The 25,060-nt window shown below is 37.2% G+C and overlaps 1 long non-coding RNA gene across 1 annotated transcript in view; it reads left to right on the forward strand.

The window, feature by feature from the left end:
• LOC122179370 overlaps nt 1–23,330 on the forward strand; it is a 61,459-nt gene extending 38,129 nt beyond the window's left edge. Inside the window, exon 5 of the long non-coding RNA XR_006178672.1 lies at nt 23,162–23,330. This is a non-coding gene — a long non-coding RNA (uncharacterized LOC122179370). The remainder of the gene's footprint in view (nt 1–23,161) is intronic.
• The last annotated feature ends 1,730 nt before the right edge of the window (nt 23,331–25,060 follow it).

Genomic DNA, 25,060 nt, shown 5'->3' on the forward strand with positions numbered 1-25,060 from the left:
CATCCCTACCTTTTCTCTTTAAATCATGAGTAATTCTATTGCTTTAAAAAAGGAATTGTAGTGCTGCAAGTGTAAGAACATAAAGAGGTATCACTAGATTTTTCTTCTTCTGTCTAACAGTGGACAAATGCAGTGGGTTCTTTGTAATCCCAATTTACTTCTAAAGGCATTTCTCTGTTTCATCTTTCATTTCCCATCCGAACAGCTGGTCCTCTATCAGTGTGCTCCTACTCACATTCATCAGAATTGGTAATTCTACCAATGAAATGTCAAATATAACTGCTTGAGGCTTACAGTTTTTGAAAGCAGGAATAAAGCTGCTTTCACAAACCTTTGTTCACTCCTTTTTTGCTCCTTTTTTTTGTTTTGTTTTGTTTTGTTTTGTTTTGTTTTGAACCTAGAAACTGTAGGAAAGTATTCACAGATTTATGGAATATTGTATATGACAATATTGTATTAGAATATAAAACTCTCTCAAATTATTGGATAAGGAAGAGGTTTTTTTAATTAATAGAATGCCACAATATTGACATTTCTGAAGATCTATAATGAAAAGAAAAAGGGTAATATTAAAAGTCATAAAATGTAAGTTATGTCCTGTAGACAGAAAATTCTGAAAATTGTCAGATGGACAGATATAAATTGGTTATCCTCCAAAGAAATATTTTTACATGGGCTAATTACATAATGAGCTTGTATAAATAGACAATAAACATTTACGCACTTTTATAAGCAGCATCATTGTTGAGAAATACATTATAAATGATAAGTAAGAATTTTATTATTGGAAAGAAATCGTATCATAGAAGTCATTCTTTGGTTTAGAAATTGGATTTACTTGGAGCAGAATCAGGACCAGGGCCCCCAAAATATTAATTTCCTACTATTCTTTATTCAAATGAAAAGATACTGTCTCTGGCAATTGCACCATAGAGAAAAAAATATCAGTTCTTTTATATTATTACTAGCTTTTCAATTCTTACATTTGTCATTGATATATGTGGCATGAAAGTAAAAAATGCATACATAACATAAAGGCTGAGTAAATATACATTAAGGAGAACTAACCCATCAAGTGATTTTACCCTTATCTGCATTTGCAGGTTGGTTAGATCCATCACTGTATGTACCGCCAAACTCTGTAATTCCATTATAGTGGTAGGAGGAAAAAGGTGGGAGCCTTTGAGGTGATGCTATGTATTGTATAGTAAAATCCAGTAAAGTTTCATTTTCAAATATCTATTGGAGAAGGGACAAAGTATCTCCAGTAATTTTAAGGACATTTTCCAAATGTTTATTTAGATAAAAGATAGATAACAGTAAAACTATAAAACCTGCAGCTAGATAACTAGGTTTTATTAATGACCTGCCATATACCGTGGCCGGATAATTAAAGTTCTCCCTCCCTTCTAACCCACTCCTCCCAGAAAGAGAGAGAGTGGACAAATTTATTTGATAGTTTGATAACCAGGGGACACTGGTTGAAAACTATTGATATAATCATGGTCTATTCAATTTGCTCAGGACAGACACTCCTATCTGCTAATTTCACCTGTGAATAGTTAATTATGCCCTGAACACATATGGTTGATCCATTAATAAAATTTGTCTGTCATAGGTTTTTGTATTTTCCTTTTTCTGTCATCCTTATGTGCATTTTATCTAAGGAATCTTTCCCTCTCTTTTTTTTTCTTTTTTTTTTTCTTTAAGCATTGCACAAGACAGATGTTAGTGGTATGGGTATTTCAGCAAGGCTACGTTATAGATGGCATGCAGCATGGATCAGGATTGCTCTTTTAGCCTGTAAAAGACTGGGCCTGCGTACATAATGAAGTTGTTGAAGCATGAATGATAATGGAGTTCTTAACCATTTCACATTTTCAAGCTACGCTTAGGGAATTTGCTTTCAACTAAACAAATGCAAGGAAAAATGCATCTTTTTTTTTTTTCTTTTGGCAGGCTCATGAGATTTTACATATATAGGATGGCTGTTTTTACTTTGTTTCCTTTAAATCTTTCTGTAATCCCTTTTTGAAGGCATTTCTTTGGACAAACGCAGGTATCAAAAAGCAGATTTTCTCCCTCTAGTCATGTGAATTTAATAAAGTGTGTATTGTATGCCAACACAATTTGTTTTAACCTCTGAAAGGCCTCTCAGAATTCTGAAAGCTCCTAAAATTCAGATCAAATTTCCCTAATTCTAGCATTTTCTGCAGATGGGATGATTTTCCTTCAGTCTTTTCTATCTTATAAAGACATTGCTCAGTTCTTCAAAAATCATCTTCTTATTCATAACACTGCAGGCTAGAACATGCTGCTTGGTTTAATGTCCCAGAATGAAAGTATATGAAGATTGTCAATGGAATTATTATGTAATTTTTCCCTCACTTCTGCTTCCTAATTTTTTCTACAAATGCAGATTGTTTCATTGAGAATCCAAATGCAGTCTTTAGAGTTGCTGAGGGCTGCTTTTCTTTGAGATAACACCTCTCCTTCTATGATGGAAACCTCCAGGTGTCTTTGCCAACAAGTTTTGTTTGTTTCCCTGATCTAGGCGCTGCCAGTGTAACCATGTTCTCTTCTTATTTGCAGAGGTCAAGATAGAGAAAACCATCAATAAATGACAGAGGTTCTGGGCCTTGTTGTCATGTTCAGCAGCAGTCACTCCAACATTGTCATTAAGCCTGGCTGTACATTCACCAGTTTAACAGAGGGCCACTGGTTTTGATACAAATTAATGTCTGGCATCCGCAAGGTCTAGTGTGTCTTCAAACCTTAATTTCAACTTGATCTTATGTTCTGTGTCCAGTCCTGTGTACAATGACTGATTATCATGGCGTGGTTTTCTTATCAACTCTTTCTGATAGTCTAGTTTAAGTCCACGTGAATTTTTAACGTCTTCCAAAGAGTGAGTTGGCCATGCATCTTATATGTTTTATGATCACATTCTTTATTTCAGAAAAATCCCTACAGATTCCTGTGACCAACTTTCCCCTAGGTATATTTTTCTTCCCCCCTTTTGAGGTTTCTAAGATCTCTTTGTTTGGTGGAAGCTTAATGATAAGGATTATCTTGGATATTTCTTGCATCATCCAGTCTCACTGGCTAGCAGTACTAGATGGCCTTGGTAGGTCTAGCTGTATTCTTCACAGGGATGATCATCAGTGGGGTGGGCACCAAAGGTTCTTGTGAGCAGACATGAGGAAAGGACTGTTATTTATTATGAATGTGTACAAAGCTTAGCACAATGTAATCAGAACCAATAAGCACCATCACATACATAAAAACAAATAATTAGAGATAGTTGAAACCTTGCAACAATGTGGGTCCTTATACATATCTAGTTTACGGAGTTGAGCAGTTACTTTCCCTCCTCCTCACTTGCCAGAAAAACATATGATAAGGAACATTTCAGCTGTTTTCTGCAGCTATTTTGGTGTATTCCTCTGCTGACTGAGAACCCTGCAGATTCTACATGATTTTGAATAGCATTTTGTCAGACTAACTCTGGGAACCTTGATGAAAGCTATCGTCTTCAATTGAAGTTCAAGACCTCTCTTCAACCCACAGCCCATAACATCAAGAAAATGCAGGTGTGGGAACAAGGAATACTCTGAAGTCACCCAGATTTACAAGGTTGAGCCCCTGCTACCTGTTCTCCCAGTGCAGTAATGAGATTATATATATATTATATTCTATATGATATCTACCTTTCTGACATCATCCAGCTGCGCAAAGCCAGATACTGGTAATAATATTTCATGACAAGTCTAATCTGAGTTTAATTATATTAAATTATTCCAGAAGCATCTGCCCACCCTCAATGACTCAATTGCAAAGAAGGTCTTTTGCAAACATTGGAAATGTTGGAGTCCTCAAGAAAAGATTGTGAGTGGATTGTGAGTATCTAATGGAAATTCATAAGTATGAAGTTAAAATCAACATCCCTAAAGAAACCTAAGAGATTTTCTTGATTCATTGGATGGTTTCACTTTGGTAAGTTCATAGTGTGAGCAGAAAGAACAGATGACAGTACATATGAAACATCTAGAATGACAGCTTTGATACTCAAGAATTAGCAGTTGATAGATGGGTACAACGAATTTATAGAAAAGCTATTATAGAAGTAATATTAAGTCATTCATAGTTTAAGGACTGCATTGTACAAGGTTCTCCTTTTCTTCTATGGACAAAGAGAAATTTTACACATGTACATGTAGATAATCAGATTTGATTAGTTATTCTGGTTTTGTTTTGTTATGCTTTGGTTCCATTTTCTGGGCTTGTTGTTTATTTATGTGTTTATTTAAAATATTTATTAGCCAGAAATGAATTTTGTGGACAGATTTCTGGAAACATTTGCTCAGTACTCAGTTATTATCAAAATAGTAAGTTGGGACAGTTGGGAACTATTGGGATAGAAACAGAAAACAAAATAGAAAGCATTATCATGTCATAATATAAAACACCAATGTGTTCTGGGGTGCTGTGAACAGTTCTGGCTCTCTCTACCACAAAAAAGGATATAATAAAACTAGAAGTTGTGCAGAGAAGAGTGACACAAATGAGATCTGAAGTAAGGAGGCACCGGGGCTTGCAGGACTATTTAAATTATAGTCTGATTACCAACCTAACATGACAGTATTCCCATGTTATGGAGACCAAACAGTGGATGTTAACACAGTGAAAGTTGGACAGTGTGGACAACATTATCCTAGCTGTGACTTTGTCGTAGATGCTGTGAAAGATGGGGTCACCTCTGCTGGGGCAAGTTTTTAAACGCACAGCAGTAGACTCCTATTCATCACTGGCAAAAATACATAGGTAATGGTGGTAATTATATTATAACATTTTGTTTTTTAGCTGACAGTTTTCTCTATCAGATAGTGTTATTGTGCTCTTTGTATCTCTTGTAGTTTCCTTTATAGTAAATAGTAAGCGTTACTTTTGGAACAAGCTATGTATAAGCCCGCCTCTTTTGCACAAAGCATTTTAAGGCTGCTTATAAATAGGCAATTTGTAAGTGAGACTTTGTGGTGTCTTTACATACATATGCATATTTTATCAATTTTTATGAGATACCATTAATAAAACAAATGATATTTCTGTTGAACAGTGAACTGCTTGCACACATTGTAGACATGTTAGATTTTGAACTAAAGCAAAACCCAACAATTAGATTTTAGACGTAATTGTCCCAGGAAGAGTCAAAGAGGAAGGTTTTCCTATGAGCTGTTGTTAGGAGATTGGGATCTTCATTTTCTCTACAAGATGCATTAACCTCTGCTACAACTCGATGTGCAAGTACAATTCCTCTTTTGATCCATTAGCAGAATATGCAGCAAGTAGGTCTATCTCACTGCAAGGCTTGGTAACATCAATCCTGGCACTTGTCATTAGGCATTTACATGCAATGTTATCCATCCTCTATGTGTTTTACTAGACAGCAGAGGGTCAGAATACATATTTATCACTCAGGATAAGCAAATTCTTACTCTGTTGAGCACTTCTAGTAGTTGAACTGAACACTGTGAGCCATTTGCCTCATTTAATTGCAGCACAGATAGACACCGAGAATATCCCACTGGACAAATCAGACTGTTTTCTTGAGGCAAGTTCTATTTGAGAAATCTTTGTAATATTGTTTTAAAGTTTCTGTTGGTACTAAGAAAGAATGACGAGTGAAATTTTTTGATTCAAAATCATGATTTATTAGGCAGAGTACACAAAAAGCTCCTGCCTTGTACCAGTTGGCAGCTTTTGGGTGAAATTCTTATAGCTGTTGTCCTTCTTCCTGCTATTTCTCTAATCTAATCATTCTGTAAAAGATTCAGTTTTCCATCACTCAGGAAAGCAATTTCCACTACCTAATTTGATTATATTTTTAAGCCAGCCTGATATTTCTGTTAGCTAAAATAATAATAATAATAATAAAACAAAAACAAACAAACCCCCAAATAAAACAACTACACAGGGAAGTGTTCCAACAGAACACCATTTGGCTTGTTATTTCTTAAAGCATATTTTATGCTTAAGCATCGGAGCAGCAGAAACAGCTAACATTTAGATATGGCACCGCAGTGCATCCCTTTGGTCTATTTGAATGATGAGCATCTTTGAAAGTGTTTATGGCTCAGATCCTTCCATTTGGAGCTGTTCAGTCTGGGGAAAAGGAGGCTGAGGGGAGACCTTACTGCTCTCTTCCAGTATCTAAAAGATGCTTACAGTGAGAGCAGGGCTGGTCTCTTCTCACTGGTGACAGCTGACAGGATGAGGGGAAATGGCCTCAAGTTGCACCAGGGTAAGTTTGGGTTGGATATCAGGAAGAACTTCTTTACAGAAAGGGTTGTTAAGCACTGGAATCGGCTCGCCAGGGAGGTGGTTGAGTCACCATCCCTGGATGTGTTCAAAAACCGTTTGGATGTGGTGCATGATTTAGCAGAGGGTTGTTAGAGTTAGGGTAGTATGGTTAGGTTGTGGTTGGACTCAATGATCTTTAAGGTCTTTTCCAACCTGAGCAATTCTGTGATTCTGTGATTTGTAGGAACAGGCACTGTAAGACCAGTTATAAGCATTCAGAGGGGAAAAATGCACAGTCTTGTTAGAAGTATTAGATATTATCAAATAGCAAAGGACCAAACTATGGTTGGTAACAAAGTTCCCTGCACTGATATTTTAGATCAGAGGTATTAATTCCTAGTACTTTATTATACACTAAGAAGAATGATTTAATTAACTTGCATGTAAAAACTCTGCTCAGTTTGTTGCTTGATTTTTTTTGTATCATCACAACTCTTCAGTGGACCAACCCCAGCAATTGTTATGCAGCGTCAGGTCAGATTTATTTTCCAAAACTATGGTAGCACTAGCTCTTTCTCTGACACTTTATTTCAAGATTAGCTTTTGGTCACTGTTGGTCTTCTATGATGGAAAACCTTTCCAAAGTCAAGTAATCTGAGCTTATTTTGACAGCAAGTAAGTACTGCTGACTTATGTAGACTGGTTCTACATCAGAGAACCATTTCTTTATAATATTTTAATATCAGTGGCTATATTATTGGGCTTAGTATCAACACCAGACTCAACAGGCTGTAATTATTCAGATCAATCCACTTTGCCTTTGAAAATATCTATACATCAGTGATTTTCTTCCTAACCCCAAGATTTTCATTCCAGTTCTAGTAGCTACTAAAAATGGTGTCAGCTATTGCTTTCCATGCAGTGCTTTGAAAATCTAGATACTCTTAAAAGCAATGACATAAACTGAAAATTTCAGTAAATGTTACTCTTCTGCCATTCAACTAAAGCCCCCAGATGTTACACTTCTGGCTATTTGTCAACATTTACAAATTCTGTTAGCTGGAAGAAATGGATTTGTAATAGCCGTTAGGATATTTTTTGCTGCTGCTGGATAGTTAAAATTATATGTCTTTATCCTGAAATAAGATTATGATAAAAACCATATTGATACCTTTGTGTTACATCTGTGTTTCTTGGTAGATAATGTTATTAATATAGAATCTACGTTATTAATTAAATAGCTCTTTAGTATTATTTTTTTATTACTTCTAATGGCATTGCTGATTTTGTCATCATTTTAAATAGAAGAACTGCTTTACTACAGCTAAATTTTGGCTTTTTGATGGCAGCTTGGGCCTAACTGTAAGAGAACTGATAAGTTTCATTAATATTTCCTTGCTGGACTATGAACTTTCAATAAAATATCCCAACATTAGGATGTTAATCATTTGCTCTAGTTGTCTATTTGCAGCCCCAAATGTCTTAGACAGCTGCTTAATTTGAGTTACACAATATGACATGCAGGTGAATCTGTGTGTAGATGCTCTGTAGACAAGAAGGGGGAATTCTGAACTGGGCCAAGCTGGGAAATATGAGTTAGTCTGGTGAATGCTTTACTGGATAATTAGAATCTGGTGGCAAGATGGTGCTTCAAGATCCAAGATTTTTTTCTGCATGTATGTGATGAATCACAAGCTTTCTGTTCCTTGTTATTTCCATCCCAGAAAGGCATATAGAAAGAGATAGGAAAACTTCTGGATTCTCCTTTGCATCACTGGAAAGTTAAGCTTAGATTTACTCATGGTAAAAGGGATTTCTGTAGATATTGCCCTCTGCTACACTTTATTGACAGAAAATTCTGTCCCATTTCAAAGTAAAAACCCAATGCTACAAATGCATTCCTAAAAGTGACCTTGGTTATAGCATTTTAACTCATACTCAGTTCAGTTGGAACAAGAAGATTTGTAAGTATTATCATTTATAATATCTTAGATTAGAACAGTATTTGTGCACTATCTGTCCTGATAAAAAATATTAATTCCTAAAAGCCTTGTCCTGCTTGTGTTGTTCGGCTGTTACTGTTGCAGAAAAATACCATGTGGCTTTAAATACTATTCCTGGATGTCAAATAGCATAAAATAGCTATTAAGTTCTCATTGTATTAAATCTTTTATTTCATTAAATTTAAAAAAGAAGAACTTTGTTTTTGATTGTTGTGGAATTAAATGGGTCATTGTCATGAGACAGGAAGATAAAGTGTTTGGTTTCCAAACTAATACTGCAACCAAGTGCTGGGCATGTGCTGAGGTTCATTAAAACTTTGGAACTTGCCTCAGGATGGTATAAATGACAAATGTTTTTAAGACAAAGCTGTGAAATAATAATTCCTCAGGGGATGTAAGGTAAAAAATTACTATCTTCTGTAGCCTGTGATGTTTCTGTGCTACAGATTTTAAGAAGCCAGGGAAATATTCAGGGGAAGCATCACTAGATGGCCAGCCACCAGTCATATGCCATGGTAATGTAACCTCAAAGTTCCAGGGCTCAGCGTAAGCACCACCTGCATCCATTCCATCACCCCCAAGGTAGTGGTGCTCTCAAGGAGTCATGGATCCATTGGCAAGAAAAACAAAAGCAGAACCAGCCTGTGTTGGGAAGCTCCAGGATTTAGAGTGGGAGGTGGGTAGGGGTGAAGAAAAAAACCCGATACTGACTCCTGGAAATGCATGGTCAGTGCTCTCAAACCTGCTCTGGGAATGGGATCAACCTCCTGATTAAAAGCTTGCATGTAGCTTTTTTTTTTTTTCCATGAAGACGAGCTGTGTGCCTGGATAATGTACAAGGGAAGGAAAAGGAACTGACATTGCCTGAGTGAGGTCAGTACAGACAGAAAGAAAGAGGAGAAAACCAGATGTAAGTTAGATGCTCTTTGACTTATGAAAAGGCGTAAGTTTGCTGAAATTCCTCTCTGATGCTCTTTCAGTGCTAACTGGCCTCACATGTAAGCTGGACATCTTATATTTCTGATCTGCCCCTGATGACAGGTGCTGGTGGGCACGCAGAAATCAGAGGCCTGCAGCACCTCCAAGTCTCTGATAGGAGTATTCTGTGTCCTGCATGTCTTGGCCAATGGCTCTACCCCATGACACATTTCATTGAGCTATACTCTGTTGTGGAGAAGGAAGCTGGCTGCTGATGGGATGGAGACAGTGTAAGACGTCAGGCATGACCACAAGCAGCAAATGCAGGTGCAGCAGTTGTGGGCAGTGTATAGACAAGAGTGCTAAGGAGAGAGAACCATGTGTCTCCTTCCAGAGTTTGGTTCAACAGCATATGAGCCTTGGCAGTGATATTTTCAAATGTGCTGGTGAGCAGGAAAAGGGACCATGGGCATGTACCAAGGCAGATATGACTTCCTCAGTGCATGGAGAGCAACGGTCTGCAGTAGACACAGGTTATACTATATTGCCTGGCCTATGAAGCAGGGGATCACTTGATTTAAAACTGCAAGTAAAGTTGGAACAGAAGGTGGGGCTTGGCATTATCATTAACTAATGTTAAGTGCTTTAACTAGAACCCCTTCTGCATGCCATTGGTGAGTGAAATTTGGAGGAAATACAAAATATAGTTGTTACTGTAATTTATATTCAAATTTCAGAAAAACATTAATGAGTAGTTTTATGATTAAAACTCCAACATGGGTCTAGCTTAAAAATGAGGTTTGTTTCAGAATTACAGGTACACCATGTTTTATGTTCTTTTTAAAATATGCAAAACACCTCACTTTTGCCTTCAGATTAAGATGGAGCAACACTGAATTAAAATCTGTAGTCAGTAAGAATATTACAGTGTAGAAAATATGCAACTTTGTAATGGAAGCAGACTGCAATGTAAATAGAGAGGTTTACACTTTTCCTTGATCTCCTCAATGACGTATTACATTTACTAAAACAAAGCAAAGAGAATTAAGCAACAGCTGTGTAGCTCCCAATTTACTGTACCTGTTTAACCAATACACCTGCTTCCTACCCCTCTCCAGTTTCCTTCAGTGTTCATCCCAGCCCTGGACATTCCTTAACATCTTGAAAAGTAACTGATGAACATCAGCTACTACAAAAAGCTGTGTCAAGATACCACGGACTAAGTGTTCACTATTCCTAACATCTCAGAGGGTCTGGACTGTGTAAGATGACAGGCTTACTGCTCTTGAAAACTTTTTTATACTTTATTGATTTCTTTATCCTTTATAATGAAATAGAAAAGACCTCAAACCATTTCCACCTCAAAACTGCATTCACAAAAAATTAAAGGTGAAAGTATTGTTGCTTAAAGGATATAATGATGAAAACCAGCCTTATAAACTTAAAATTATTCATTACCACTGTCATACACGAAATAAAGTCAGGTATGTGAAGGCATGGTAATGTACTCCAAAGCCACAAACCTTTGCCAGGCTCTGTATTATGGTATCATGATTGAGCTGAGATTAATCTTTAATGTTATTGCAAACATCACTACAGGCTATATAGTTTCACAAATTATTTTTCAAAGCATCGAAAATCTGGAAAGAAGTTGTACACTGTCAAAGACGATGTTAGGTTTTGCAAAGGGCCTTTGCAAGTATCAGGAACAGTTTTTTTCTGTGCTAATTTAACTAAAATCAATGCACATTGCATAGCTGATTCCTCTGAGCTTGCTTTGATGTCGAAGCTGATATTTCTGGGTTAAAAAAAAAAAAAAAAGCTGTTTGTAAAAGCTTTGCAAATGAGAATATTAAAAGAGGAAGAATATCTGATCACTCTTTAAGGAGAAAGATAAACCAAGCCAAACTAAGCAAAATAAACAAAAGACTCTAAAATGTAGCTTCAGCAGGCTTCATTTACATACATTACAATTCTCCTCTCCGCCCTCCACCCCCTTCATTTCTCCAGAGTGCTTTCTCATCCTCTGCTGAGATAAGCAACAGTAATCAGATGAAGAAAGAGATATCATGGACATAGCAAAACAGTTATGATGTTCATGTAGAACAATCATTTGTATATTAAGAATATCAGAATAATAAAAAGTCTGATTATGCTGTCAGTTATTCTCTTAAAAGCTAATAAAACCCTCCACTGAAGCAGATTCATTATGACAGAACTAACTGGAAGCATATTTTAGCCATAAAGAATTGTTGTGAGTAATATTTATAATAAAAGACAATAGCTATTTTGTATTCTTCATTTGGATTTCTACTGCATTTGCATTCCTCAGGCTGTCTGTCACAGATAAACACGCTCAGTTTTACAGAGGAAATAAGAAATACACTATAATTATGATAAAATAAGAGCATGGAATCACATGGAATCACATAACAACAGACATCTTGGGTGTTATCTGGTCCAGGACCCTGTTCAGAGTAAGGCTGACTTTGAAAGAAGATCTGAAGTTTCATTGAGTTGAGTTTGGCCCTTCCTTGTTTTGAATCTCCCCAGAGAAATTCCACAGCCTCCCTGGGCAGCTCACTCTGATGTTGAATCACTTCACTGTGAAATTGCTTTCCTAATACTAAATTGGAATTTCTCTTCTTCCAACTTAAGCCTGTTGCCCCTTGTCCTTTTGCTATCCAGCCTTGAGAAGAGTCTGGCTTGGCCTCCTCCATACCATCCCAGTAGGCTGTTGAAGGCAGTGGCAAGATCCCCACTTAGTCCTCTCTTCTGATGAGATCCTTTAATTCCTCACACTTGTAAAAAAAGAACACTGTTTCTAACTTCTTTTGGAGGAAACATCTCTAAAACAGCATTTTTAACGCATTCTTCTCTTAAATATTGGGTGGTACAGGCCATTCTCCTAACCTTGTGAGTCCCTAAAAGTATGCAGAACTAAGTCAATTCCCTTCAGCTCCATATTGGTAATCTAATGATAGTGCACTCAGTAGCATGCTAAACTTTGATGGCTGTACCTCATTTTGTGTTCAATAAAAGATAACATGAGAGATCATTAGAGTAACTATGTCAGATTAAATGTATTTTCTTGTACAAAAGTCAAGTCCCTTCAGGAATCATTGCAATTTACTTTGTCTCATGGAGAAAAATATTTTCCCGCTAGACCTCAACACAAAGGGCCATTACAAAATGTAATTCATATTTCATATGTTCAGAAACGTTCAGCACAAATTACAAATGGAGACTTTAGTGAAGTATTTATGTTCTGTTACCAACAAGATATGTATAAATAATATGTGTCCCAGGGCTCCAGCCTACACCGCTTACATTTATTTGTTACGGAGCGCACTTATACTTTGCAGTTAAACATAAAGTAAGTCATGTTGCTTCTTTGAAAACATAGAAAAGTGCAGCAGACAAAAACATTATTGTTCCTGAGATTTTTCAACAGCTGCAGAATGAAGAATGTATTGTATATAGCCACTAAAGCAAGGATATTCTCCTCAAACTTCAACAGTCTTCATTGACCTTCCCTTCTTTCACCCTGATACACTTGGGGTTGCACAGGTGCCTTTAGAGACTCAAAGAAAACTCATAGAGAGGGCTGGTAAAAATCACAACGCTGGTTGCCCTTGTGCTCTGCATTGAGTCCCTACGTTGGTACGTCTATGGAAGAAGAAGCTCTTGGCTCTGTTGGAGACCTTTGCTACCAGCTCACATTTCCACTAGAAGCAGTTGGGCATCTTTAAGATTTTGTTAGCAATGAAGCATTTTCAGTGTGGGAGCAGGTTTCTGAAGCACCTGAACACGGAAACACAATGTTCTAAATACTAAAAAGAGTAACATTTTTCTTTTTAAGGTAAAAACACGGCCAAGAGTAAAAAAATATCCATGTGGCCAACTTTTCTTGCTGAAGGGTTTAAATGTTATTGCGTATATCAATTTCTTTATCCTGTTCAATCTAAGAGAGATGCCCAGAGTGCTATCTTCTTGTAAAACTGTAGTTTTGAGAGCTTATCTTTGGTAGAAAATGGTGGATCCAAACGTAGTATTCAATTAGACAGATTCATCAGACAAACGGTTTTCTGTTTCAGGATTATTCTGACGTTCTCTTTACTTGTATTTTGTATGTTTTCACCTTAGTTTATACTAATTTTAATAATATTACAGTTTAAAACTCTATTGAATTTTGCAATTCTTGAATTTCAATTTCAAACAAAATCTGGGTACCAAAAGTGATAGCAAGACTAAGTCAGGAAAAGCGGACTATCTATCTGACAACTATAATCTCATATTTTCCTTGCTGAGCAATTATAAATTCAAGAAAGTAGACATCTCATCCTGCAATATTAATTTTGACTCACACTCGCTAGCTGTTACTGTCATAGTATTTTTCCTTCATTCAGGTGAGTCACCTATCAGGGACCACATTAATATTTCTCTTCCAGGAGTGGGATAGTTAACAGTGCAGCCAAGCAGCAGACTGCTACGTTGTCTAGCTCCTAAATCTAGTTGCTAACTTTCCTCTCAGATTATACAACAGAGAGAGAAAACCCCTTACATTTTACCTTCCATTTCCACAAGGCTCCTTCCTCCCCTGAGGCAATAGCAGTACTTCTGCATGTGGATGTGTGCGAAACTCTATGTGTGTTTACACAACTGTGAAAATAAATCTCAGGGAGACTGCAGCAGCATGGCAACACAGACAATCAACACAATTTGTGATATAAGTTTTGCTTTTTTTTGAGTGGGGAGCAGGGCCCAAGTTCCTATGATGCCAGCCAGAATGTATGATTTTTAACTTTTTTATTTTTTAGTTTGTTTTAATTTTACCTGGGCATGCTCCCTTTGTGTTCACAAGCTGATAGCAGTAACAATTTGCTAATTTCCTATGCACTTCCCTAGAGAATATCTAATAAGGCTGTTTTCTGTATAAATGAATAGGAGAAGAGCAAGTTATAGTAAAAGCAGTCTGGATTCATGCAGTTCCTAGTTTTAAGGATGTACAAAAATTGGAGGAAAGAGTCACAGACTTAAGAGCTGGAAGAAATACTGTAAAATAAGAAACTTAAATAAGTCAGTTAGTCTATCCAAAAGAAGGCTGAGGGGGGATGTGAATGGAGTGTTATTAAAGTGAGAAAATACCAGGTAAAAAACAACTTTTAAAATTCCATTGAAGAATGATAGAATCAAACACTGAAGTTAAAAATAAGGAGATTCAAATTACCATTGGAAGAAACAGATTCTCCAGCTTCACATCCAAAATTTATGGATTCCTGAAAAATAATCTTCTGTCATACAGGAACCATCTTGGGAGAGAGTTAAGTGGATCAAATTGCAGCACCTTACATTGCAGGTGAAAGATGAACATCGAGATCATAACGTTGTTCCCTGTAGCCTTAACATTTCTGAGACTGAGTTGAGAAAGTTGAAAAAATGGTGCTTACATTTTAAGATTGTCTTACTTAATGGCAGTATTAATAAGCACGGAGCTGTGACATGAGTGGGACAGGTTGGGTGTTAGAAAAATTTCTTCATTAGAAGGTGGTTAGGCACTGGAACAGGCTGCCCAGTTCTGTGGTCATGGCACTGAGCTGGTCAGAGTTCAAGAAGTGTTTGGACAATGCTCTCAGACACACCGTCTAATTGTTGGGTGATCCTGTGTAGGGCTAAGATTTGGCTTTGATTACCTGTGAGGGTCCGTTTCAACTAGGGATACTTTATGATTCTATGACTCTATGATCTGTTACAGTGCAAATCCTACTGCAGCATAACAGTGGTGATGTCTGTCGGGAACAGAGATGTAATGTAGACTTGAGAAGAAACAGAGGTTTGGACAGCTTTTACAAAAATATTAAAATAGCTAAATGGACAATAAAGATATATAGAGATATATAGATATTTCATGTTAGTATGGAAGCAAACAACATCTTCCATCAAAGTTTCACTGCTAAAATGGATGATATCACTTTCATCTTTCTTTTGGTTAGTGTTAAGGACAGTTAGGCAAAACAGACAACAGAACAAAAATGCAGTTTAGTGATCACAAATCAACACACTTATAGCTATTATGATTTGAATTTGTGTAAAAAAAAAAAAAAAAAAAAGGACAAAAATCAAGTGAAAAGACTCCTGAATTAACAGGATCAGGTGCAGAGAGAGGCTAAGAGGACAGAAATACAGCAGAAAACCCATCCTTATGGAAAAGACATTGCAGAAGGCTGACTTGTTTATCTAAGTAGATTGCAGTGCAGAGGAGGTTGTGATTGCAATCTATAAATATATTAAGGGTGTAAATATAGTGAAGGGAAATATCTATTTAAATTAAAAGGCAACGTTAGCATAAAAAGAAATAAAAAGACCGTAAGGGCATTCAGACCTGAAATTAGAAAAAGGTTCCTCCAGAGAAGTCTGTCACTGAAAGGGCTGCAGTTAAAAAGAACTAACTTTTAAAATGAAACCCCATGCATTTATTAAATTGGTTTTAAGGTGCAATTGTTTTATTGAGGGCAAAGAGTCAAGATCCTATGTCTCAGAGAATCATACTTAAGAACATTTCTATTTATGGGAATAGAGTAATGACTACAGAATGCACCTTCCTCTGTGTTTCTAGGAATAAAGGCACTGCACATTTTTGAAGGAAAAAAAAATGGTTTCTTTCATAGGGTTGGAATTAGGCTGAAAAGGGCATTTATTATCAAAGGCACAAAATTCCTGCAAATCCTGGAGTTATTTGTAGTGGAGAAATTTGCTCTGCACTAGTTAAAAATTGGCTACAAACCTGGAATGAGAAGCATAGGGGTAATGTCAGGCAAAGATGTACATTTGGTAGAAGGCAGTAACTCTGAGGCCAGTTTTTGCTGATATTTCTGCTCCTGTATTTTTTTAATAGACCCACGGCAGTCTGTGAGAAAGCACCAGAAGAAACTGCAAACTCAGAATTGTTTGTAGGACTCAATGTGATGACCTTTCATGCAGTGAAGGTACTGTGAGAACCTGTGGGGACTGTAACGACATTAGCAGCTACAAAGGATAGTCTAGGAGGGTAACCAGAGCATCCCTTGGACACGAAAAGCAGTAGAACAAGTAACACAAGATGCACATTGCATTTGTTATCTGGATGACAGTGTGTACAAGGAATTATTCAGAAAAATCTTGAAGGAAGCTTGAAGGAAATTCTGAAGAGATTTCAAAATTTACTGAGGAGTTTGTATGAATTCAGAAAGAGCTTCTTTACTGCAAGTGGAGTCAAAGCCAGTGAGATCATGACATTGTGACAGAATACCTCAGAACTCAAAGAGTTTATAAGTGGTCACTTTGAGCTGTCTTCACAAGATGAATTTCAGATATATGTGTTTTAATCATTCCAAGATCTGATTTAATCCCTGTTCCACTGGTGCAGACTTATGAGGAGGTCAGAGCAATGCAATACACATCATTGTCTCCAGTGATATGCCTTCTGTGTAACTACATACAACATCTTGTGTGTTGTGAGAACGAACAAGACTCATTGACAGTGCTGGGAAAAAATTCACTTTGTATTTTCATTTTCAGTTTGGGACAGCATTGAGGATGGTGTCATGCCTTTAGGGCACTGTGTGTGAAGAATTCATCCCAAATTCAGTATTTATTTTAGACTATCTGTAGCATTGTTGTTTTGCTATATAGAAGGAATTTTATATGTATTACTCCTTACCTGACATCAACATTTTGTAGCAAGAACAAGAAATTAAGAGTCTAGGAAAAAACATATATGTATATATGTAATTCCTTTTCTAACTTAATTTACATACATGAATGTCTGTCATTATGAATACACCCAGGCATGGACACACAGACACGTACAATTCTAGTGCTCTCATCTGCCTGCTTAAAGACTATGATAGTTGTATGTGTAGACATACCATACTGGGAAAGGACACTCCCTCTCTTACACTAGGACTGGCAATAAGATTTTTAAACAGTAATCAGAGATGAGGTAGTATTTGACAGTCAATTACACAACACTGAGTGGAATATTTTTTTCCAGAAGAGACAGTATAACTCTTGTACATGTAATGGATGTTAGAGTGTGAATTTGGTAATGCTAAGATGTAAAAAGAAAAATGCTTGCTTAAACAGAAAGTACTCTGGAAGGAAAAAATAAATAGAAGAATGAAGAAGGTCTTACTTCCTATATTCAAGTTATTTTCCTCCCCTTCTTGAAGCAACCATGTTTAATCTAGAAAAGTTAGTATTGGAAAGAACATGGGAAAGCAATTGCAATCTGGGAGAAAGTGTGATTTTCCCATTTGAAAACTCTTCTGGTGATGTTTCTTCACAGATATCATGTGTGTAGTTTAACTTCTAGCTGAAGTTTCTGGTTAAAATGTACCTGTTCTGCAAGCTGATCTTCCCAAAATTTCATCACCCTTTTTGTAAGGTTTCAACTGGACCGGGTCCCTGACCTAGCTGTTCACCTGTTTGCACTAAACTCATAGAATCCTAAAATCATCTAAGTTGAAAAAGACCTTCAGGATCGTCAAGTCCAACCAGCAACCTGGCTTACTGAATCCCATCATTAAGCCATCTCACTTTCTGCCATATCCATGCCTCTTAAATGCCTCTAGGGATGGGAACATGCCAATACAAAGCACAGAGCAGAAATGTGCTCTGATTTCTGCATCTCCAGATCAGAGAAGCTGAAATGCCTAGGGACCCTCATTTGCAATATTTCATCCATTTATTTTGGCAACTGGTCGTGATCATACAACTCCTTTTTCTGACTATGGGGAGAAATGATAAATCTTACACTTAAATAATGTCGCATTCACTAAGAACTTTTGTGCAAAGGAGAAAGGACAAATCCTTAGCTATTTTCCTCCTTACAGCGCCTCATTTCTATAATAACCAAGCATTTTCAACATCAGGTAAAGTACCACCATAACCACTATGACCACGGCACAGCCCAATTAAGCTGCCTTGATATCAAGCAGTGGAGACGCGCTCATAATCTCATTTGTTATCACACTGCTTTCCAACCAAGTGAGCCTGGTTTTTTTGACTGGAGAAATAGGAAAGTTGTTTCTCATGCAGTACAGGCTAATGGTTAGGAAGTTCTTCAATGAAAGACAGAACTAGCTCAAACCTTTCATGCAGGTGATTGCATAAAACATTTCCTATCTTCCTGAACATTCCAAATATAGCAGCCACTTTGTTTAGCACCGAAACCCAGTGAACTATCAGTTATTTGTGAAACTATGGTTGTAATGGGTTGAGGAGGGGAAAAAATATTTGAAGTGACTTTCAACAAAAGTGGTGAGATTTCTGCTTAAAATGCCTCATTTGAGAGGCCTCAAGGAATGATCAGTTTAAAGGCAACAAAATGAGAAGATTAAAAAAGCAATGCTCCCTAGAAGATGAAAGTACATCTTTATTTTGGCAATGATTGCAGGTATTTCCCAGGCATAGCCAGAGAATGAAGATCCAAACTATCAAGTGTAATAGGAGACTTACTCTAATTTAATAGAGACAGTGAGAAATTTGGAATATTTTCCTGTTACTGTAATGGGAAGTACAGAAGAAAGTGACATGAAAACTGATTTCCTGGAATAACAGGAAGATGTATTATGCTTTCAGATCTTTCATTCTGTGTTCTGTGATGATCAGATGGGGGAGATGTGGAATAAGGAGAAATTATTAACAGAATAAGGAGGGAACAGGTAAGATGTCAATTCATGTTAATGGAGAGACTTGCACTGACTTGCACTGGCCTTCAGATTGAGCTCCAATCATTTCCTGTAGGTGAAAAAAATAGTTTATTTGGTGGCTGCTTTTGCAGTTTTAGGTCTATTATGTATCTCAATGGGCTTATAAATTGTCAGTTTTTGCTATACAAATGAAATATTGTCCATATTGTGTGCAACCTACCAAAACAAAATAAAGATCTTTGTGTATTGTGTGTATATTTTTTTCCCTTTGTGCCCTGCCTCAGTGCATGAAATCAGCTCTAGCTGACCCAAGTGACTGCCTGTAGCTTTGCAGGTGGCAGTCATGGTGACTAAGAATAACTGCCAGCTTCTCTTCACAAGGGAATGGCCTCAGAACTCCCTGGTGTGAGAAGTGATGGTGCACTTCCATTACTAGGACTTGAGACTACGTAAAACAGAACATGAATTAAGGGTGAGGGTTGTTCTCAACAATATTATAGTGGAAAAAGAATCAGTTATAATTTCTGTGCCATCATTCAAATTGATTATTTTCTTCTTCCTTTAGAAAGATCAGAATAAAAGAACACTATTGAATATGCGTATATTCTAGTTAATAATTCAACAAACCATGTCTCAGCCTCATGTGCATCTGCTGTAAACATCAATAGGGCCAAACCCTCTTGACTTCATCTAAGTGAAGAGTATTTCAGTTGGCTTGTTGAGGCTATTTATCCCCAGTTTGCCTCAGAATGTTTTATAAAGACAAAATGTAACCTGGTTTGAATCAGCCGTTCGAACTGGAAGCTCAGACAAAAAGGGAAGATTCAGTTCTTCAAAGGAAGAAAAGGAATACTTAATATTTTTATTATATGCTTGGAGTTAAAGAATTGTAGTTAAGAATTACATTCTTCTGATCTGAAAACAAGTCTCTCTTTTTGAACAACATAAATGGTACACAGTTTAAAGTGTGTGCTGACTTTGTTTCCTTGCATCATAGATTTTAAAACCATTTTGTTTTAGCCTGTTTACTTCACAGTTGTCCTTTTCCCCCTGCCTTTTTTTGCATAATATATTGGTAAGTAATAAGAAGCAGCACTGCAGCTACAAGTTAATGGGAAACACAACTGCTTATTGAACCAGATCCCCATTATTAATTTAACAACTGAATACAAACCCTTCTGGCAATCAGTGCAATAATTCTGTTTCCTTGATTACTTAAGTTTGCCATTGGCTTCAGTGGAAGCTTAATCCAACCCTCAGAGGGGAGAAGTGCTGCTTTTTAACACTTGTAAAGATAGAACAAGCACAAGCCTAGTTCATTTATCCTGTATGCATTCCTTCTGTCATCTTTCATAGACATATACATCTCTCACATGGTTTTAGGAAGAGATTTAGACTGTTCTCTTTTTCATCATTTTCCTAATATTTTATGATTTGATTGGAATGCTAAATATCTGAAGTAAAGAAGCTACAAGCAATTTTTTGTAAGGAATTATCAGAGCTCCTAGTAAGTGAAAAAAAAATCCATCTTTGTCTTGGAACTGTATTATTCACTTCTTCAAGCAAGCACTGTAGCGTTCAGATTGGGTTGCTGCATAATGTGACCCGTAGAAACGTGCATATTTCAGAGCTGATCTGAAGAGAGGAGTTGCACCAGAGACTAATTTGGCCCAATAAGACTCTAGAGGGCACTCTTGGTATAGTAAAAGAGATGTATATTTTTCTGACTTAGACATCTCAACCAAATACAATCAGTATGAAATGTTACAACAGTTGCCTAAATGTATATGAAATATGAATATCTTTTTTCCTGTAAGATAACAACTCCCAATAACATAATGCAAACTCAAAATGTGGCGTATCTTCCCAAATTGTTGAGTAAGATACCCATGAGTACAGCACAAAAACCAAACAGCACAAAATATTTTGTTTCTCAGTTCTACCTGTTCCAAGCAACTCACAGTCCACATCATGCATTTAAAACTCCATGCAAAGTCTGCCAGAAGTCCTTTGCGTAGACCGTCAACTAAAATCCAATATACAGCGCAGATGCAAATTTAATGTCACTTTTTAAAAGATGTGTTTTGCTTTATAAGTAATTAATCTTTATACACAAGTTTTGACTATTGTCGGCAGAAATCAAAATTGCGTGCCTTCTAAATTTTTAATTGAGCAATTCTTAGATTAAAAAAATGCATTAGTCACTTTGACTATGTTTAATATTTTAGAAGAAGTTGTTCCGCGAGAAAACAAATCATTGGCAAATGAAAAACAATGCGCAGCTTGTAAGTACTTACTGTGCAAACTTTTGGAACATGTAACCTTTGTTTCTTTGAAGGCAAACAATATTGCAGGCTTGTTTCAAAATGGGAGCTTAGTTCCTGTTTAAGACTTTCATCCATATGTTTCAAAACATTTCGAAGGGAAAGAGAATTGTCATTCCCATTTTATGGAGGGGTGTTGCTTTCTCTGTTGCATACAGCCAATGTTACAAACTGGTCTGTGCAACTGATGGCAAGTCTCACAATCTGACCTTGGCCATTTTGGGCCCCCACGTAAAGAGGACAGAAGGTTTGAAGCAAAGTTGTGCAGAATGCAAGCTAGCTGCCATCCCCTACACTTGGCTTTCTTTATTCTCGACATAACTAAACTTCTTAGATGTCTCTGCCTTTGCCCTTGTACATTTTGAGGGGTGAAGATCTTTCCTCCTGTGGTTTTTGCTCCAGCCATAGAGTACTTCCCTGTGTCAGTTCTGCTTGTTTGTTCCCTTGTTTGGGCAGAATACTGAAACCAGCTGCCTGCCTGCCCTTGGGAGGTGAACCAGGAGTGGGCTCAAAGCCTCCCTGCAGGCTGGGATTTGTAGCCAAAAATATAGCTACATTCACTTAAAACATGTTCTGTCAAAAGGAGGTCACATTAAGAAAAAATCCAAGCTAGGTACAGACCTCTTTTTATCTGGTAAGAAAAACATTCACCCACAGCATGAGAGTTGGAATCTACTCCTTCCTTGGCTGGAAGGTTTTAAACCAACATCTTGCACAAGTCTGCTCTTCCTATTTGAGATGGCAAACTACTTGAAGAGGAAAGGAGAATGAAAACAGATTTGTAGGGCTAGAGAGCAATGAGAAGGAAAACAAGACATGTAAGGATTCCTGTGCTAACCATAAGCAGGCTGCAGCTCTCTACCTATTAGACTAGACAAGAAGTATTTGCAGAATAATTTTGCCTTTACTGTGGCATTATTACTATTTTTAACAGTATAAATCTATTCCTAGCCTGTGCTGGTACAACGCATTAAAGAAGCAATAGTGATTCAGTATATTGGAAATCTTATTTTATTTTCTGCTAGTGGATGTGTCTTCTGTGACTTTCACTGCTCACTGAAAGTACACAGAGAAGCTTTATCAAGTTAGAAGTATTTTTGGTTTGGATCCAGATTTCCTCATGATCTGTGCTTATACTGTTACACAGTCCCTCTGAATCTATGATCTGTAATCTCATAAATTACAAATAAAGAAACAAACAAACAAACAAAACACCCCTGCCTCCCATGCTATCCTTTGCTTACTGGGATATACCTTCAGAATCCCTCTGATGCAAAGGGCTCTTCCAGAGATCTTTTTCTGACATCCTATTTCTTAATTCAAGTTGCCATTGATTTTGTGTTATGCCTAATTAAGATTAATAAAAAAGAGCACAATGTTTAAAAGAAAATCACACTTTCAGATTTTCTGTTCTCAATTTCTTGCCAAGTTTACTAAAGCATCAAGCACAAATGCTAAGCTTATATTTTGAAAGGCATACATCATGTGAAGCAGCTAACTAATTTTTTCCATTGATTTTGTTATTCTAAAGGGAGCAGCGTTTACTAAAGACATAGTGCTTTTAAAATACAATCATTTAAAAATAATGCAAGTAAGCTTCTTACGTGCAAGATCCTCAGTTTTCCCCAAGAAGGGGAAACCCAGCAGCCTGTGCTGCCCCTGGACATTTCCTTTGGTGGTACCACAGTAGAAGAGCAATTGTGCCTGGCCTGGAGTTTGTTGGAACTTTGGTTCTTCTCCATTGGGTTTGCAGTAGATGTCAGTTGCCTTCAGCTGTTTCTGCTGCTCTGTTGAGACACATTGCCTTTCTTTTCCAGTCTTGCTGAAAGAATTAATCACGGTATATTGATCTCAAGTGGTGATTGTAAATGACGATGTGTAATCAAATTGATCTATTTTCCAACATGCATTGTTACTGTTACAGTTATTGGCACTGAGACCATCCTTCAGCTGACAGCTGTGTTTTGGTGTTTCGTGATCTCAAAAAGCGTATCAAGAAGCCTCACAGTAGAAATGTCCTCAAACATCCCTTCTGTAAAGTTGGTAACACGCACTGAGGAGTCAGATGCTGCTTTAACTTGTTCTCCAATATGAAATGCCATCCTGCAAAGTTCAGTGCTTGCTGTAGTTGCAGATGTTGCTGCATCTTGTTTGTTTGGAAACCAGTGTTTCCAGAAGCACTGTCAGTATATTCAGGTAAGAATGAGTACAGCTTGGCAGAAGTGAGGTATGATGTCTATGTACACTCTTGATGTACACTAAAAATTCTTAGCTATAGGTATAATTGCATTGGCCTTTACAAGGTTTTCACTGGGCATAACTTTGAACTCCATCTTTTCTAATATTCAAAACTCACATGAGTATAAATATAAACAGTGATGACAGCTTCATCTCTTGAACATAGTTTCTTCTCCAGGAAATGGAATACTTCCAGGGAGAAAGAGAAAGAATTTAGAGACTTAGGTCCTCAATGAGAAATGGAAACAGAATACGTGAAGCACCTGACAGCTATTATAGGTATACTCAGGTATTAACATGAGCTCAAAAAAGTTGCCGATTTCACAGTCAAAGTCATTCACACATTCGGGTGTGCTGAGACCTTGTGCTGTGGCAATGAACCAAGGATTTCCCCTTATAAGCAGAGTAACCGACAAATAGCCACAGCTGATGATATTCCAGTGTAAATTAAGAGAGAGGTAAATCACTGTCAAATTAAGAAGGTTGAAGGAGTGGTTCAGAAGTTCAGCTCCGCTCTCCGAAAGTGTGAAAACACAGCAACGAGAATACAAATGAAATCCACAGGGCTCCTCTTAGGGGTCATTAATCTTCATACCATAGTAAAACGGCAAGCTCTCTCCAATGCACACTGAGAAAAACTACAAAGAGATGTTAGTTTTGAACAGTGTAAAACCTCACAAAGGTTTAGATATGCTTTCTCTTTAGATATGCTGCGGCAAGCCATTTAAGGGGCTTTCGGGCCATGCTAGACCTGAAACACAAGGGTTATCACTGGAACAAATTCAGGAGACCTCTAGCTGGCTCTTCTCTGTACAAGGGCAACACTGGCTGGCAAAAGGCTAAGGAGTACTCTTTTCAAGTGTAAGAAAACTGTCTCAGAGAATGATTAATTGGGAAGGAGTGGTAATTCTTCTATCATGAACATGCTAGAGGATTAGGTGACTTGCTCCTCCTTGACAGGGTGGAAGATTATTCGCGGTTGAAAAGTCTTGAGTGCTAGCAAGGTCAGCATTATTACTTTTGTTAATCTCAGTGTGGTGCAATGTTTCTTATTTAATGCTTGTTATTTGTATAACTTTATGCTGTGTAAAAAATAAAAGAGCTACTGCCTAAACTTCCAATTATGGTGTGACAGAGATAATGTGAATGGGATACGGCAGTGGGAGGCTGCTAGCCCTGATGAATTCCTTCTTTATACCTTCTGATGTTAAGCACTTGTCATCTTGTTTATTCTCCAAAATTACTAATTACTAAAATGCAGTCACATAAAAGCAAAATGGAAAGACCACCCAAGCACTTCTACAATTTTCTTTTCTGGTGTATTCGACGGATGCATGAGTTCAAGATAAAGTAGAGTTGTGAACTCTGCTCCCTACAAGCTCTATGATTCATCAATGGAGAGCACTGAGCCTCCAAAGGAAGAGGCATTTCTACAGCAACAAACAGATGGCATTTATCTTCGACATAGCTTCAAACTCTATGCCAAACCTAAATGTGATGGTCTGAGCACAGTCAAGTACGCCATTTAATTCATTTTACAGTCCTTTTATTTGTGGGAAGTAATTCTTATTTTAACATTAAAGTG

This window comes from Lagopus leucura, unplaced genomic scaffold, assembly GCF_019238085.1.
Source record: "Lagopus leucura isolate 7727_CA_CO unplaced genomic scaffold, USGS_WTPT01 Super-Scaffold_100002, whole genome shotgun sequence".
In the NCBI taxonomy this organism is placed as follows: Eukaryota; Metazoa; Chordata; class Aves; order Galliformes; family Phasianidae; genus Lagopus; species Lagopus leucura.